Below are 18,736 nucleotides of genomic sequence, written 5' to 3'. Positions count from 1 at the left end.
TATAAGCAATAAATGTTGGAGAGGGTGTGGAGAAAAGGGAACCCTCTTACACTGTTGGTGGGAATGCAAACTAGTACAACCACTATGGAGAACAGTGTGGAGATTCCTTAAAAAACTGGAAATAAAACTGCCTTATGACCCAGCAATCCCACTGCTGGGCATACACACTGAGGAAACCAGAATTGAAAGAGACACATGTACCCCAATGTTCATCTCAGCACTGTTTATAATAGCCAGGACATAGAAGCAACCTAGATGTCATCAGCAGATGAATGGATAAGAAAGCTGTGGTACATGTACACAATGGAGTATTACTCAGCCATTAAAAAGAATACATTTGAATCAGTTCTAATGAGGTGGATGAAACTGGAGCCTATTATACAGAGTGAAGTAAGCCAGAAGGAAAAACACCAATACAGTATACTTTCTGTGTTTTGTTTTAACACCTGCATCGATGGTAATTGATAAGCATCATGAAAACAGAGACAGATCATATTGATCTTAATTTCCTTCTTACTCACCCAGCACATGGAAAATATTGTGGCAAGAAGTCACTAGGTTAGGTTCAAAGGTATAAGAGGTGGCAAGAATTGTAATCAGATAAGACATTTGTGCAAAATGAAACTATTTGGAGTTTTTTCCTAGTCATTTTCCTTATGACAATATGGGGTGATGTGCCTACTATTTTATAAATTGTTTTGTTTTATGGCTTAACCACAAATATATGAAAGATTTCTCATATTAGTAAATATCAAAAATAAGCAGTACAATGTTACTGACTATAGTCAGCATGTTGTACTTTGTATCCCCATGACTTATTCACTAGAAGTTTGTATCTTGGTACCACCCTCATTTGCCCACCTCCCACCTCTGGCACCCACCAATCTGTTCTCTGTATCTATGAATCTGGGTGTTTTTGGTTTTGATTTGGTTTGGTTTTTTAGATTCCACACGTATGTGAGATCATATGATATTTGTCTTTCTCTGTCTGACGTATTTCACTAATCGTAATGCCTTTACGTGTACATGTTTACACCCACACACACAGATTTCCTTTATCCATGCATCTGTCTTGGTTGTTTCCATGTATTAGCTAAGAAGGCAATGGCACCCCACTCCAGTACTCTTGCCTGGAAAATCCCATGGACAGAGGAGCCTGGTAGGCTGCAGTCCATGGGGTTGCTAAGAGTCAGACATGACTGAGCGATTTCACTTTCACTTTTCACTTTCATGCATTGGAGAAGGAAAGGGCAACCCACTCTAGTGTTCTTGCCTGGAGAATCCCAGGGACAGCGGAGCCTGATGGGCTGCCGTCTATGGGGGTCCCACAGAGTTGGACACGACTGAATCGACTTAGCAGCAGTAGCAGCAGATAATGCTGCAGTGAACATGGGGGTGAAGCCCACATACCTTTCTGCTGCAGAGCAATTTAGTTCCATCTCAGCTTTCTAGTCCCAGAAACCATAGTCCCAGAGATGCAGAATGGGTCTCGTTATTGTTCAGTCTCTAAGTTGTGTCCTATTCTTTGCAACCCCATGGACTTCAGCACACCAGGCTTCCCTGTCCTTCTCTATTTTCCCGGAGCTTTCTCAAACTCATGTCCATTGAGTCAGTGATGCCATCCAACCATCTCATCCTCTGTTGCCCCCTTCTCCTCCTGCCCTCAATCTTTCTCAGCATCAGAGTATTTTTCAATGAGCTGACTCTCTGCATCAGGTGGCCAAAGTATTGGAGCTTCAGCATCAGTCCTTCCAATAATACTCAAGGTTGATTGGAATGGGTGTGGAACTCTGCTACTAAGCAAAATAATGTGCTTCCCATGTAGCTTATTTTAAAATTACTTTAAAGTTATGATAAATAAAAAAATTTTTTTTAATCTTTGATGTAGCTGATGACAGTTTTTAGTAGTCTCAGTTTCCCACTCTTGATATTATGCTGTATCCCATATATTCCCAGTGGCTAAGGCTCCCTCATACCAGGCCAGTTCCCTGTGTGTTAGTTGCTCAGTCGTGTCTGACTCTTTGTGACTCCCACAGACTGTAACCCACTAGGCTCCTCCGTCCCTGGGATTTTCCAGGGACTAGAATACTAGAGTCGGAGAAGGCAATGGCACCCCACTCCAGTACTCTTGCCTGGAAAATCCCATGGACGGAGGAGCCTTGTAGGCTGCAGTCCATGGGGTTGCAAAGAGTCAGACACGACTGAGCGACTTCACTTTCACTTTTCACTTTCAGGCATTGGAGAAGAAAATGGCAACCCACTCCAGTGTTCTTGCCTGGAGAATCCCAGGGACAGAGGAGCCTGGTGGGCTGCCGTCTATGGAGTCGCACAGAGTCGGACATGACTGAAGCGACTTAGCAGCAGCAGCAGCAGCAGCAGCAGAATACTAGAGTGGGTACCCATCGACTTCTCCAAGGAATCTTCCCGACCCAGGGATCAAACCCTGGTCTTCTGCATTGCGAGCAGATGGCCATCTGAGTCACCAGGGAAACCTCCTAAAACCAAAACCTCCTTAAATGCTACTTCGTGCTAGAAGCAAATTGCTAGAGACAAGAAGGAGCAGCTCTTCAGAGGAGGTTGAGGTTGGGGAGAAGACAAGTATTAATAGAAGATCTACAAATTGATAAAGCCAAGGACAGCAGAAGAGAATTCATTTCACTTGTCCAGGGTATGTAATGATTATCCACACATTCTATCTGCCATGGATGCTCTATCAGAGTCAGCTGTTGCTGCTTAAGGGCTTAAACAACAGCCATTTCTTCTACTCAAGAGTCAATAATTTATGGGACTTCCCTGGTGGTGCAGAGGATAGGAATTCACCTGCCAATGCAGAGGACACAGGTTCAATCCTTGGTCTAGGAGGATCCCACATGCCACAAGGTAACTAATGCTATGCACCACAACTACTGAGCCCATGCTCCACAGCAAGCCACCACAATGAGAAGCAGCTAGAGAGCAGTCCTTGCTAGCCGCGTCTAGAGAAAGCCCATGTGCAGCAACAAAGACCCAGTGCAGCCAAAAATAAATTAATTATTAAAAAAAAAAAAAAGAGTTTATACTTTGGCGCTTCCCTGGTGGCTCAGATTGTAAAGAATCCACCTGCCAATGCAGGAGACTTGGGTTCGATCCCTGGGTCGGGAAAATCCCCTGGAGAAGGAAATGGCTACTCACTCCGGTATTCTTGCCTAGAGAATTCCATAGACAGAGGCGCCTGGTGCACTACAGTCCAGAGAGTCGAAAAGAGTCAGACACGACTGAGTGACTTTCATACTTTGGGTAGGATACTCTGCCTCTGCTCACGCAGTGTGAACTGGGGAAGCTCAACCAGGGCTGGGAAAGAATGCTGCCTCTTGGCTGTGGTTCAGCCGGGCCTGAGCCTAAGGGATTGGGTTCCTCTCCACATTAGCCACGCCACCAGCTGCTCGGACTGTGTCACCGTGGGGTTGTTGGGTGTCCAGGGCAAGCATCTTGAGAAAACCATACGGAAGTGAGTGACATTTTTATGATCTAGTTTTAGGAGTCACACAGCTTCACTTCTGCTGAACTCTCTTTATTGAGGAAGTAGCAAAGGTCTGCCTGGTTTCAAGAGAGAGTGGACACAGACTCTTACTTTTTAAAAAAATAAATAAATAAATAAAGTTTATTGCATCCGGGGAAAACAAGAACAACTTCTTATTTAAAGAACCCCAGACTCTAACTCGGCAGTCCCCAACTTTTTTGGCACCAGGGACTGGTTTTGTGAGAGACAAAGGGGCTTCCCTGGTGGCTCAGTTGGTAAAGAACCTGCCTGCCAATGGAGAAGACATAAAGAAATGTGGGTTCAATCTCTGGGTCAGGAAGATTCTCTGGAGGAGGGAATGGCTCCCCACTCTAGTACTCTTGCCTGGAAAATCCCATGGATGAGGAGCCTGGTGGTCTACAGTCCATGGGGTGGCAAAAAGTTGGACACAACTGAGCGACTAACACTAATTTTTCTATGGATGGAGGTTGGGGGGATGGTTTTGGGATGATTCAAGTGCGTTAGTTAGTGTGCATTTTATTTCCATATTATTACATCAGTTCCACCTCATACCATCAGGCATTAGATCCTGGAGGTTGGGGACTCCTCCTCTAACTCTTAACGGAGTGTGGCCAAGTGCTTGAAGAATGTAAGAGACAGAGCTACTGTTGTAGCCATTTTGGAAAATGCAATCTGCCACAGGTGCCTTGCGGAGAAGGCAATGGCACCCCACTCCAGTACTCTTGCCTGGAAAATCCCATGGACAGAGGAGCCTGGTAGGCTGCAGTCCATGGGGTCGCTAAGAGTCGGACATGACTGAGCAACTTCACTTTCACTTTTCACTTTCATGCATTGGAGAAGGAAATGGCAACCCACTCCAGTGTTCTTGCCTGGAGAATCTCAGGGATGGGGGAGCCTGGTGGGCTGCCGTTTATGGGGTCACACAGATCGACACGACTGAAGTGACTTAGCATAGCATAGCATAGCACAGATGCCTTGAAGTGCTCCATGCACTGCAAAGCAGTGAAAGCAATGGCAACGGTGCCCAGCCCAGGTTGTCAGTTATAATGGCATAAATTCCATAGTTCCAGCTAAGTCTTCCTGGTGACATTGAAAAGACTTCAGAGCATAAATGTGGTTGAAGCTTATAACAATCGCCTATTCTTCCAGAGATTCTCATTCAGATCTACGGTGGGATCCAGGAGTCTGAATTTTTTAAAGGACAGCAAGTTTTTCTTTCTTTAATTTTTATTGGAATGTAGTTGCTTTACAGTTAGTTTCTACTAACACCAAAATGAATCAGCCATATGTGTATATATATATATATATATATATATACATACATATACATACATATATAATCTCCTCCCTTTTGGATTTCTTTTCCATTCTAGTCACCACAGAGCATTAAGGACAGTTTCCTGTGCTGTACGATAGGTTCTTATCAGTTATCTGCTTTATGCATGGTAAGTGTATATGTCAATCCCAATCTCCCAATTTCTCCCAGTCACCCCCTTTCCCCTTGGTGTCCATACATTTTTTTCTGTGTCTCTATTTCTCCTTTGCAAAGAGGCTCATCTGTACCCTTTTTCTAGATTCCAGATAGTGTTAATATGCAATATTGGTTTTTCTCTTTCTGACTTACCTCACTCTGTATGACGGTCTCTAGGAAAAAGGACCGCAAGTTTTTCTGATGCAGGTTGTCCCTCTGCTGTGAGACCAGTACCCTTCCCAGTCGATAGTCACTGAAGGAGCCCAAAGGTGGTAACTCAGGTACAGGCCATGCTTACAGCACTGGGGTTGAAGTTTTGAGCTGGGTGCCCTGTTTTACCCTCAGCTTCCTTTCTCAGTCCTCTCCACATTAGTTTTCTTTTCCATTTCTGCTCTGAGTCCTGTGTCCTGGAAATCTGGTTCTCTCTGTAGCGACAAAACCTCTATTCTATTCTACTCCTATTCTATTCTATCCTATCCTATCTTGGGAACAGGGCATAACACAATATTGTCATTGGGCTGGAAGAAGCACAAGCTGGAATCAAGATTGCCGGGAGAAATATCAATAACCTCAGATATGCAGATGACACCACCCTTATGGCAGAAAGTGAAGAGGAACTCAAAAGCCTCTTGATGAAAGTGAAAGAGAAGAGTGAAAAAGTTGGCTTAAAACTCAACATTCAGAAGACGAAGATCATGGCATCTGGTCCTATCACTTCATGGGAAATAGATGGGGAAACAGTGGAAACAGTGTCAGACTTCATTTTTTTGGACTCCAAAATCACTGCAGATGGTGATTACAGCCATGAAATTAAAAGACGCTGACTCCTTGGAAGGAAAGTTATGACCAACCTAGATAGCATATTCAAAAGCAGAGACATTACTTTGCCAACAAAGGTCCATCTAGTCAAGGCTATGGTCTTTCCAGTGGTCATGTATGGATGTGAGAGTTGGACTGTGAAGAAAGCTGAGCGCCGAAGAATTGATGCTTTTGAACTGTGGTGTTGGAGAAGACTCTTGAGAGTCCCTTGGACTGCAAGGAGATCCAACCAGTCCATTCTAAAGGAGATCAGTCCTGGGTGTTCTTTGGAAGGACTGATGCTGAAGCTGAAACTCCAGTACTTTGGCCACCTCATGCGAAGAGCTGACTCATTGGAAAAGACTCTGATGCTGGGAGGGATTGGGGGCAGGAGGAGAAGGGGACGACAGAGGATGAGATGGCTGGATGGCATCACCGACTCGATGGACGTGAGTTTGGGTGAACTCCGGGAGTTGGTGATGGACAGGGAGGCCTGGCATGCTGCGATTCATGGGGTAGCAAAGAGTCAGACATGACTGAGCGACTGAACTGAACTGAACTGACCCTGTTTTACCCTCTGCTTCCTTTCTCAGTCCTCTCCACTTTAGTTTTCTTTTCCATTTCTGCTCTGAATCCTGTGTCCCTGCAAGCTGGTTCTCTCTGTAGGGACAAAACCTCTATTCTATTCTATTCTACTCCTATTCTATCCTATCCTATCCTATCTTGGGAACAAGGCATAACACAATATTGTCATTGTTCAGTGGCTGAGTGGTGTTAGCCACTTGCAGTCCCATGGACTGCAGCATGACAGGCTTCCCATCCCTCTATAACAAGTCATTTTTTGCATTTCCCACAATCTCATCCTCCCATGAATCAGTCTAGTTTTCTCCACCCTCTACAGAATCATTCTACAGCGGCTGCTTTCTTCTCCGAATTGCAAGGGGGTTTCTTCTGGGGGAGGTATTTTTGCAGTGCTCTCCTGGTAGAGAATGTCCCTAAAGACTTCTGAGCTGGAGCCCGGTCCAGATCATCTTACCACCTGATGCAGGCAACCCCCAAGCTTTGTCCTCACTCACTTTCTTCTGTCTCAAGCTTTCACAGGACCTCTTCTTCAGAGCTAGAAGTTAAGTTCCATTCCGCCACAAATTTCCATGTGGCAGCAGCTTTTAAATCTGTTACCACTACTTTTTTCCAATATTTCTTATTGAGGTAAAATACACAGCATAAAATTTACCATTTTAAAGTGCACTGTTCAGGGGTATTAAGTGCATTCACATTGTGGAGCAGCCATCACATCGCCCACCTCCAGAACTCTTTCCATCCTGTAAAACTGAAACTCTATACCCAAGTTACGTTCCCATCAACTGTGCACGAGAGTTTTTTTTTCCTCCATATCCTCACCAAAGCTTATTGTTTACTATCTTTTTGACTGTTCTGATGGGTGTGAGGTGATGTCTCATCATGGTTTTGATTGGGATGTCCCTAATGATTAGTGATGTGGAGCATCTTCTCACATTCCTGTTGGCCATCTGTGTGCCTTCTTTGAAAAAAAAAGTCTATTCAAGTTCTCTGCCCATTTTTTAACTGAGTTGTTTTTCTCCTTCCAGATACAATGAGTACGGAATCTTTCAGTCTGACCTAGAGCAACCCAAGGATGACGGGTGGGGTAGCACTCCCTGTTTGGTGGGTGGGACACTTCCTATTTGGCAGATTCAGTTTCAGATAATACTGTTTGGTTGTTATTGTTGTTTTTTAGTCGCCCAGTCATGTGAGATGCTTTGAGGCCCCATGGACTGCAGCATGCCAGGCCTCCCTGTCCCTCACCATCACCTAAAGTTTGCCCAAGTTCAGGTCCATTCATCAGTGATGCCATCCAGCCATCTCATCCTCTGACACCCTCTTCTTCTTCTGCCCTCAATCTTTCCCAGCATCAGGATCTCTTCCAACAAATCGGCTCTTCTCGTTAGGTGGTCGAAGAACTGGAGCTTCAGCATCAGTCCTTCCAATGAGTATTCGGGGTTGATTTCCCTAAAGATTGACTTGTTTGATCAACTGTTTGGTTACTTACATTTAAAACCAAACCACTTATCTTCTTCTCATTCCTTTAGATGTGTCTGATGAAGATACATTAATACTTTTAAAACTTCTGATGATTTGTTCAAACCAAGAAATGACTTTCTTTCCCCTAAAACTGAAAACAAGTATCTCTTCCAGGACAAAAGAGGACTCTTCCCCATGAATTTGCAATTTTTACTGACAGCAAAAATACAAATTTCTGGCAGCTAGAAGAAAGCCATTTTTCAAGGTTTCCAGCTTTCAAAAGCATGTAGGTCCAAACTCTGAAAGGCAAAATCAAGAAAAGCTAAATGCTAATGGATTTAACTGAGGGATGTGAAAAAGGAAGAAATTCAGGATAATTTGTTTTCTAGCATAAGCAGCCAGCTGGAAGGGAGAGCCACTAAGCAAAATGGAGAAGATTGGAGTAGGGTGGGAAAAGAGTTTCAAGAACAAGAACACTGTAAGCTCTTTGGGGACTTGTTAAGCTTGAGGTGAAACATCCAAGGGGAGTCAAGAGAGCAGATGTCAAGAGTTTGTTAGTCAAAGGAGAGACTCAGGGGAGAAACACAAATTTAGGATTCCACGACACTTGAATCCATGGGGATGAATGGATCAGCAAGAAAGAGCAAAAAGAGAAGAGGAGGGTTGAGGGCCAGCACTGAAGAACTCCAAGATTGGGAAATCAGCTGGAAAAGGAAAGTTTAGGGACTTCCCTGACAGTCCTTGGTTAAGACTTCGCCTTCCAAGGTAAGGGGCGTGGGCTCAATGCCTGTCAGGGAGCTAGGATCCCACACACCTTGAGGCCAAAAAGCCAAAATATAAAACAGAAGCAATATGTAATAAATTCAATAAAGACTTTTTAAATGGTCCACATCAAAAAAAAAAAAAAAAATCTAAAAACAAAAGGAAAGGTTACCAAAACTCAGAAGGAACAGCTTGTGTAAAAAGAGAGTAAAACCAAGGAAGATAAAAAAGGAGAGTGTTTCAAAAGTGAGAAATCAAATAACATGAAGACACTCAGATTGAGCACGTGGTGCCAGTGGTAAAGAACACTCCTGCCAACACAGAAGACATAAAGAGACGTGGGTTCGATCCCTGGGTTGGGAAGATCCCCTGGTGAAGGAAATGGCAACCTACTCTGGTATTCTTACCTGGAGAATCCCTTGGGCAGAGGAGCCTGGAGGGTTACAGTCCTAGGGTTGCAAAGAGTCGGACTGAAGCAACATAGCACGCGCACAGAGACCTTTTGGAGAGCTTCTCTCATTTTGCAGGAGCCTGGGAAAGGACAGAAAATGATTTCCCCTGGAGCTGGCTATGGAAGGGTAAACATCTTGGGGAAATGAAAGTGCTGGATCATTCCTTTCTACATGTTGAGGGTGATAAAGCCCAGAAAAATGAATGGGGCAAGGGGAGGAGGTAGGAGGGAGACAAGAGAACTAAACCGAAGAAAACGTCCCTTGGGTCCCTCAAACGAACTCAGCCTTATTGGCGTGGCTCACTGTCAAGTCCCAAGGGCCCACTCTACTGAATAATCACTTGCAAAAGACTGATTGCTTAGTTATCTGCATTTCTTTAGAAATAAACTATCATCTGGCATTTTACAGGACATGGCTGTCATCTCTACCTTGGGTCATTTTTTAAAGACGTGCTGACCTGCATTGCTTTCTCAGAGCTTCAGCCAAGAATATCATTCATGGCAGGATGAGAGGCAGGGGATGGAGGGAGGCAGGCTCTGTCCACCTTCCCAGCAGTGTGATCAGGAATCTCACAGAAAGGATCCTGTCTTCTTCATTTCTGTACCCTCTTTGGAGCTTCGCAGATAGCTTGGCATGCAGGAAGCACTCCACAAACAATTCATTCAGCAAGTATTTACAGAGTGCCTATCATGTGCCTCTCTGCGCCTCAGTTTTTGAACTCACAAAATGAGGATAATATTAGTACCTACTTCACAGGGCTGATGTAAAGATATAATGAAAATATATATATAAGCTGCTTAGAAGAGTATCAAACACGTGGTTGTTCAGTTGCTAAGTCATGTCCGACTGTGCAATCCCGTGTACTGCAGCACACCGGGCTTTCCTGTCCTTTATTATCTCCTGGAGCTTGCTCCAACTCATGTTCATTGGTGATGCCATCCAACCATCTCACCCTCTGTCGCCCCCCTCTCCTCCTGCCTTCAATCTTTCCCAGCATCAGGGTCTTTTCCAGTGAGTCAGCTCTTGGCATCAGGTGGCCAAAGTACTGGAGCTTCAGCTTCAGCGTCAGTCCTTCCAGTGAATATTCAGTGTTGATTTCCTGATGCCCAAGAAAAGTTAGTTGCCTTTGTTATCATTCTTGTCATTTGCCAAGCATTATTTGAAGCTCTGGGGACACACTAGGTTAAAAAAAAAAAAGACTCTATTATCATGGAGCTTAAACTCAAATCTGCTGTTGTAGAATAAGCAAATAACCTTTACAACAATTCCTGTACCAGGAATGTTTCCCTTTGTACTTTCTCTAGATCTCTGCTCACTCCCTACAAGTTCCCTGTGGTTCAGATAGTAAAAACTGTTCCTGCAAGGCTGGAGACTCAGGTTCAATCCCTGGGTAGGGAAGACACCCTGAAGACAGAAATTGCAATCTACTCCAGTATTTCCGCCTGGAAAATCCCATGGATGGAGGAGCCTGGCAAGCTACAGTCCACGGGGTCACAAAGAGTTGGACGTGACTGAGCAACTAACATACGCACACTGCTCACTCCGTACAAGTTCTCCCATCTCTACTCATTAAAAAACAGAAGAAAACAAAGCAGAAATTTCTTGTGAAACTCTCAAATGAGTGATTTGTCTGGAATGGGAGGATTTGCTTTGGCAGCATGGGCAAGGGGCCAGTCACTCTATGAAACTGGAGGGAATGCCCCACTCTAGGAGCGCCCACAGTGATGGGCTCCCCTCTGCTCAGCCAATGCCCCTGAGCTGCCTAAGCTGTCTGCCCTGCCAGATTTCAAACAGGTTTTCCAATATAGGATGAAGTTGCGCTGTCTGTAGTCAACCTGCATGAAGACTGCAGAAATCCTGATTTCCAAACCCCACCTTGCAAGAAAACACTCAGAGGAGTAAGCAGGGTGGGTGGGGAGCGGGGAGGGAAGCCGCACTTTCAGCACACTGGTGACCTGGAGACAAGCCAGAGTGTGAATATTGTGGCTTATTGGGTTAGTGGAAGCTTGACTCTGCTCTGTGGTTAGTCTCATTACCTGTAGGCTTTGCATGCTAAATCCCTTTTGTCATGTCCGACTCTTTATGACCCCATGGACTATAGCTCACCAGCCTCCTCTGTTCATGAGACTCTCCAGGCAAGAACATTGGAGTGGGTGCCATGCCCCGCTCAGGGGATCTTCGCGACCCAGGGACTGAACCCAAGTCTTTTACATCTCCTGCATTGGCAGGCAAGTTCTTTACCACTAGTGTCACCAGTGAAGCCATTCTGTATGCTTAATCCCAGTTTACTTCAATTTCTGAGCTCTCAAGTCTTGGGTGAATTACATGAGTGTTCAGTTCAGTTCAGTCGCTCAGTCATGTCCACCTCTTTGTGACCCCACGGACTGCAGCACACCAGGCCTCCCTGCCCATCACCAACTCCCAGAGCTTACTCAGACTCATGTCCATTGCATCGGTGATGCCATCCAACCATCTCATCCTCTGTCATCCCCTTCTCCTCCCTCCCTCAATCTTTCCCAGCATCAGGGTCTTTTCAAATGAGTCAGTTCTTTGCATCAGCTGGCCAAAGTATTGGAGTTTCAACTTCAACATCAGTCCTTCCAATGAATATTTAGGACCAATTTCCTTTAGGATGGACTGGTTGGATCTCCTTGCTGTCCATGAATGTTAGTTCTGTTTATGACAGCTACCCTGGTTTTGGTTTTTCAAAGCACCTTACTAGACAATAATTTTAAAATGTCACTTTATTCATCAACATCCAAAGAAAAGTATTAAGATTTCATATTTTTGCAGATCATAAAGATGACTATATTCAACATCATTCCAACTTCTCACATCTTTCTACAAAAATGAAAAAAATCCTCATGAATAGCTTTGTGCATTGTATTAGTTATCTGTTCATGCACAACAAAATTTTCCTATACTTACGGGTTTAAAATAACAATCATCATGTATTCTACCTCATGGTTTCTATGAGTCAGGAATTCAGGTAGCATCAATGCGAACAGCTTATCTTTGCTCCATCATATCTGATCTCTAGTTGAAAGACTCTAAGGCCAGGATTTGGGACCATTTGAAGTTCATTCATTCACATATCTGGTGATTGGTGCCGACTTGTTGACTGAGGGCTTTGTGACTATTGGCCAGAGCACACACATGTGGCCTCTCCATATAGCTTGGTCTTCATCAAAATATAGTGGGGCTTTCCTGATGGCTCAGATGATAAATAATCCTCCTTCGATGCAGGAGACCTGGGTTCAATCCCTGGGTTGGGAAGATTCCCTGGAGAAGGGAATGGCTACCCACTCCAGTATTCTTGCTGGGAGAATCCCATGGACCAAGGAGCCTGGCTACAGGCCATGGGATTGCAAAGGGTCAGACATGACTGAGTGACCAATATTTTCACTTTTCCAGGGACAAGCACAGAGGGTGAGACGATCGTTTATATGACTGAGCTTGGAAGACACATGGCATTGTTTCCACTGCTGCTCCATTGGTTGAGCAGCCACAAGCCTCTATCCAGATTCAAAGAGAGGGACATAGACCCTTACATGTGAAATGAGATTATCAGTCACATAGTTGTGAGAAGATTATGACAAGCATGTGGATTCTTATCTTTGGGAAATGTGATCTGCTATGTGCATGTACTTGGTAACAGGAACTTGTGATAAAATACTTTTAGCTTATGTCAATAAACTTATCCTTGAGCACTGACACATAATTAATGAGGTCTGTTGCTATTCAGTCGCTCAGTCATGTCCGACTCTTTGCGACCCACGGACTGCAGCACACCAGGCTTCCCTGTCCTTCACCATCTCCTGGAACTTGCTCAAACTCATGTCCATTGCGTCGGTGATGCCATCCAACCATCTCATCCTCTGTCATCCCCTTCTTCTAAGGTTAGACCCCACAGAGGTTAAAACTCTTCCAGCGTGATGCTAGAGCATCCCATTTGCACTTACCACATGGAATTAAAATTGCCCTTCTGTTGGTCTTCCCTGAGAAAATGACCTAGACTCAGGAATTCTGTCTTGCTCACTTCTGCATTCTCAGAGCTCTGTGACACCCACTACGTGCCTGGTGTTGATTATCCCACCAGTGCTGGCTGACCCAAAAAGATGACCAAGCATGTCCCAAGTGAAAAAAGGTGAACGTGTTAGTTGCTCAGTTCTGTCCGACTCTTTCTGACCCCATGAACAGTAGCCCCCCAGGCTCCTCTGTCCACTGAATTCTCCAGGCAAGAATACTGGGGTGGGTAGCCATCCCCTTCTCTGAGGGATCTTCCAGACCCAGGGATCAAACTCAAGTCTCCTGAACTGCAGGCAGATTCTTTATTCTCTGAGCCACCAGCCCAAGCACATACCCAAGGACCAAGCAAAGCAGGGGCACACACAGAGAAAAGAAAGGGAACAAGGTATTTCTCATGATTTGTCTAAGATTTGGCTAATTAAAAATGCCTTTGAATTTCTGCACATATAAATGCTGGGTCATTTCAAAAAGCAAACATTTATTTTGAACTAGATTTGGTAAGACAGAGAAACCATGATCTTTTCAGGCCTCAAGAGCTTGCAAGATTCCATCTGCAACTCCTCTTCTTCACTATGGTGCGGTTACTTCCACCCCTGTCCATCCCTACAGATGAGATGCTGTGGAGGGGATGGCATTCTCATCCCTACTCCATTCCTTTAATCCCTCCTACCATCACACGCACAAGGCCTTATGGGTATATTATGCTTTTCTAAAACACGGGCAGCTACTACAAGGAATTATTTAATTCAATGGACAGGGAGAAAAAAAGAAATGATTAAAACATGTATATAAATTTATAAACCAAGACACATAAAATGCTTTTTTAGAAAAGTAGAGGTTGTACCTACTGGGATTTATTTTGTACCTTAGATTTTGTGGGAAACAAAAATCTTCAAGATAGATTGACAAAAATGCACACAAAAAACAAAGCCAGGAGGAGCACACAGCCATTGTATATAAGCATCGTGTCTTTATACACGGAGACAGTATAACTGGGGGACCGGAGAGGGAAGGAGACTTACTTTTCACAATGCACTCTTCTATAGCTCTTGAATTTTGTGTATCATCTTTCCAAGAAAATGACACAATATTTAGAAAGAAAAATAACAGAAAGGGACAGTAAATAATAACTGAAGACAAATAGAATTCACTTAATCAGTAGAACCAACCAAACAAGGCTTGTCAGCAAGAAAATAGTGCCTAGGTCAACAAGACACAGAGGAAATACTGGACAATTTGACATTCTTGAGATGAGAGGCAAGACAGAAGGCCGGGGTAGGGGAGGATTTAGGAGGAAGCTGTGCAGAGAAATGGCAACCCACTTCAGTATTCATGCCCGGAAAATCCCATGGACTGAGGAGCCTGGTGGGCTGCAGTCCATGGGGTCGCAAGGAGTTGGACACGACTGAGCAACTTCACTTCACTGTGCAGAAGTCATAGAATGAAACCGTGTAAGGGAGACGGTCCAGCCCCGGGGTTGCGGGGCGGGGGCAGCGGGCGTGTGTCCTTTTAACAGAAAGAAATACACAGCACGGAGCGCTGAAAATAGCAGGACTACATGATCAAGGTCCGGAAAAGCTTCTCAAGGAAACTGACAATTGAACTGAAACCTAGAAGATGATTAAGAATCAACCAGCCAAGAGGGACAGGAAGGGCAGTGCAGACAGTGAGTGAAAGAGCACGTGCAAAGGCAACGTGTGCGGAGAGCACAGACTCAGTTCACACTCAGAGCCCACACACCCGCTGCCACCAGGGCATTCAGATTCAGCAATCAGAATGTTCACTCCTCCCTCTGACCAAGAGAAACCCTCCTCCACAGAGCTAAACTGTGGTGGGGAGCTAATGCCAATTATGTATCAGGGGAGGACACTTAACTATAAATTGCGTGAGTGGTAGTCACTCAGTCACGTTGGACTCTTTGTGACTCCATGGATTGCAACCCGCTAGGCTCCTCTGTCCATGGGATTCTCCAGGCAAGAATACTGGAGTGGGTTGCCATTTCCTTCTCCAGGGGATATTCCTGATCCAGGGACTGGATCTTCCATGTTGCATGAAGCCTATGATTTTCTTTATTTGTTCACTGGTATATCTAGCATAGGAGAGAGAAGAAGAGGGCAGCAGAGGATGAGATGGTTTGATAGCATCACTGATTCAATGGACATGAACTTGGGCGAACTCTGGGAGATATTGAGAGACAGGGAAGCCTGGCGTGCTGCAGTCCATGGGGTTACAAAGCGCTGGAGATGACTTAGTGACCGAACAACAACAACATATCTAGTATTATTACCTCTATTTGAAACTAAAGCACAGATAAGAGAATCAACTTCTCTGTCCTAGATTATGCAGTTAGTGAGTAAAGGGTATTTGGGGGCACTCATTCAGGTGTGCAGGTAAGATTTCATCCAAGCTCAGACTTCAGTTCCCTTAGCTCTAGTCAATCCTCTCCCACTGGTTCAGTTTTCTCTCTGCATCTCAGAAAAACTGACAAGAGTTTTATGTTGAAGAGTCAACAAACAAGCATTTAAAAAACATTCCTGGAGGTTTGATGCATGAGACAGGGTGCTCAGGGCTGGTGCACTGTGATGACCCTGAGGGATGGGATTGGGAGGGAGGTGAGAGGGATTTTCAGGATGGGGAACACATGTACACCCCTGGCTGATACATGTCAATGTATGGCAAAAACCACTACAATATTGTAAAGTAATTAGCCTCCAATTAAAATAAATAAATTAATTTTAAAAATATTCTTGGAGACTTATAGCTAAAATCAAGAAACTGGGAAGAGGTTCATCATAAAAAGAAGTTCAATGAATTTCTAGATGTAGAGTAGATGAGAAAATGGTAGTTGAAGAAAAACTAGAGGAAGCTATATTCTAGAATGCTTGTCTTCTATGAAGCTGAAGAGTGGTGGGAGACACTCTTTCCTGTAAAATCCTGAAGACTGTTTCAGAAATATTGAAAACAATGGGAGATGGAATTAAGACATGACTGTCATCAGAAGCAACGGCTGAATGAAATAACACGAGATTCTCCTAGAGCTGAAGGAATGAGTTTTCAGAGTGAAAGGAACCGCACAGGACCCAGCACAACGAAAGGGGGAATAGGTACAGCTAGACACCTGAGGTTACAGAACTTCAGAAACATAGGCATAAAAAAGAAAATTCTAAAAGCTTCCAAAGACACATTGCTTCCAAGGAATAAGTACTAGATTGACATCTCAGTCACTTCCAAGGGATATTTGTAGACAAGAGTGCATATAACATACAGAGCTTGGCTTTGAAATAATGATAAATGGACACTCATGAATCTTTCACTTCACTGAAGACACTAAAAACCAGTCCCTGTGACACACCTGCCTGCCCCACCATGGTCCTGCTCTTTCTTTCCCCACCAGAGGTAATCTGAATTTTGCACTAATCATTTTCTTGATTTCTATTATAATTTCACCACACGTGTGAGTTGGACCATAAGGAAAACTGCGCCGAAGAACTGATGCTTTTGAACTGTGGTGTTGGGAAAGACTTGAGAGCCCCTTGAAAATCAGTCCTTGGACGCACGGAAGGCCTGATGTTAAAGCTGAAGCTCCAATACTTTGGAGCTGATGTGAAGATGAGCCACCTGATGAGAAGAACTGACTTATTGGAAAAGACCTTGATGCTGGGAAAGGTTGAAGGCAGGAGGAGAAGGGGACGACAGAGGATGAGATGGTTGGTTGGCATCACCAACTCAGTGGCCATGAGTTTGAGCAAGCTCCGGGAGTTGGTGATGGACAGGGAAGCCTGGCGTGCTGCAGCCCATGGGGTCACAGAGAGTCGGACACAACTGAGCAACTGAAGTGAACTGATGTGTATTTTGCTGACTGATGTAAATTTTGGTTCGGAAATATTACTATAAAACATACATTCATTATGTGAAATTTCTATAAATATCTTCCTATCATGTGTATTCTTTTGACGTGCTTTTTCCATGTGTTTTTGAGCTCACCCATGTGGGTGTTGACCTCTGAGGTTTACCTACTTTCACTGCACTATAATATTATTTGTCTCATAGTACTTAAATGATACTATCTTGCTTTTGGCTCATTGCCTGGTAGATTTTTATCTATCCCTTGACTTTTAAAGTCTATGTGTATTATGTCCCTGAAAATCTTGATGAGAATGTGTAGCTAGATTTATCTGTTTATTTTAAATGTCTGATCTGATCTTTTTTGTGTTATAACTGAGGTATTTAAAGTGAGTGATACATCTGAGGGAGGGGGGAATCTGCCATCTTATTTTCTGCTTTCTATTTCTCTCTCTTTCTTTTCCTTCTTCTTTCTTGTCTTCTTTTGGCTTCTGTCTCTCCTTGCATCTCATTCCTCCTTCCCATATAGGACTTTTCTTTTAATTTATTATGTGATAATTTATTACATGTCTTTTCCAGTATTCTGGCCTAGAGAATTCCACAGACTGTATAGTCCATGGGGTCGAAAAGAGTTGGACATGAATGAGTGACTTTCACTTTCACCTCACTATTTCCCATAAATAGCTCAATTACATTCTCCATGTATTTAACAATTCCATCTGGGCAGCTCATACCATACAGGGCAAAGCTGCAGTTTCTATTTTTCATTTGTGACTTGTTCCCATTAAAGGAGGTATTTTCTCTTTTGCTCCGTCTCTGGCTTCTTCCTCAACTCACCATGACAAGGCACATATAGCTCAGATGTATCCATGTTGTTTTAAGTAAGGTGAGAGATATAAAGAAATAGAGGATCTGGTTCCTACCCTTGAGGGGCTTATTATTCAGTTTGGGAAGAGAAGACAAAGACGCATAGACACAGCCCAGAAGACAAACTAATGAAGTGATGGAGCAGGCGCTGTCGTCTCCCTGTGCTGGGTGTGGGGGTAGGGGGAGGGATGGAGCTGTGCATTAGTCGGGTGAGGTTATATGAGGGGGTCCTCTCCTGGCTCACCTACTCATTGACTTGCACCTTCAAGGGGACTTTTCTTCATCTTTTATCCTCAGAGTTCCTGCAGCTTCAATTTCTAAGGAGAATTTATTTTAAATGTAGTTATAAGTCTAATTGAACTATAAGGTATGAAGGAAGGAAAAAAATTTTTTTTTCAGATGTAGAAAGACTCAAAAAATGAACTTCCCATACTTCTTGTCTTAGGAAGTCCCATTCAGTGTCATCAAGCTAAATAAGAGCGTGAACCACGAAAAAGGATGACTTAGACTCTGAAACCTCCTGAGAAGAAATAAAGGAAAGATTCGAGTGAACAGAAACACAGCAGGTCTAGAAAACAACTGGGCTGGCTGAGCGCCGAAGAACTGATGCTTTCGAACTGTGGGGCTGGAAAAGGTGCTTGAGAGTCCCTTGGACTGCAAGGAGATTGAACCAATCAATTCTAAAGGAAATCAACCCAGACTATTCATTGAAGGGACTGATGCTGAAGCTGAAGCTCCAATACTTTGGCCACTTTATTCAAAAAGCTGACTCGCTAGAAAAGACCCTGATGCTGGGAAAGATTGAAGGCAGGAGGAGAAGGGGGTGACAGAGGATGAGATGGTTGGATGGCATCACTAAGTCAATGGACATGAGTTTGAGCAAACTCTGGGAGATGGTGAAGAACAGGGAAGCCTGGCAAGCTATAGTCCACGGGGTCTCAAAGAGTCAGCCTG

This window comes from Bos indicus x Bos taurus, chromosome 6 (assembly GCF_003369695.1).
Source record: "Bos indicus x Bos taurus breed Angus x Brahman F1 hybrid chromosome 6, Bos_hybrid_MaternalHap_v2.0, whole genome shotgun sequence".
Taxonomy (NCBI): domain Eukaryota; kingdom Metazoa; phylum Chordata; class Mammalia; order Artiodactyla; family Bovidae; genus Bos; species Bos indicus x Bos taurus.
The sequence above is the reverse complement of the archived record's forward strand: the minus strand, read 5'-3'. Positions refer to the sequence as shown.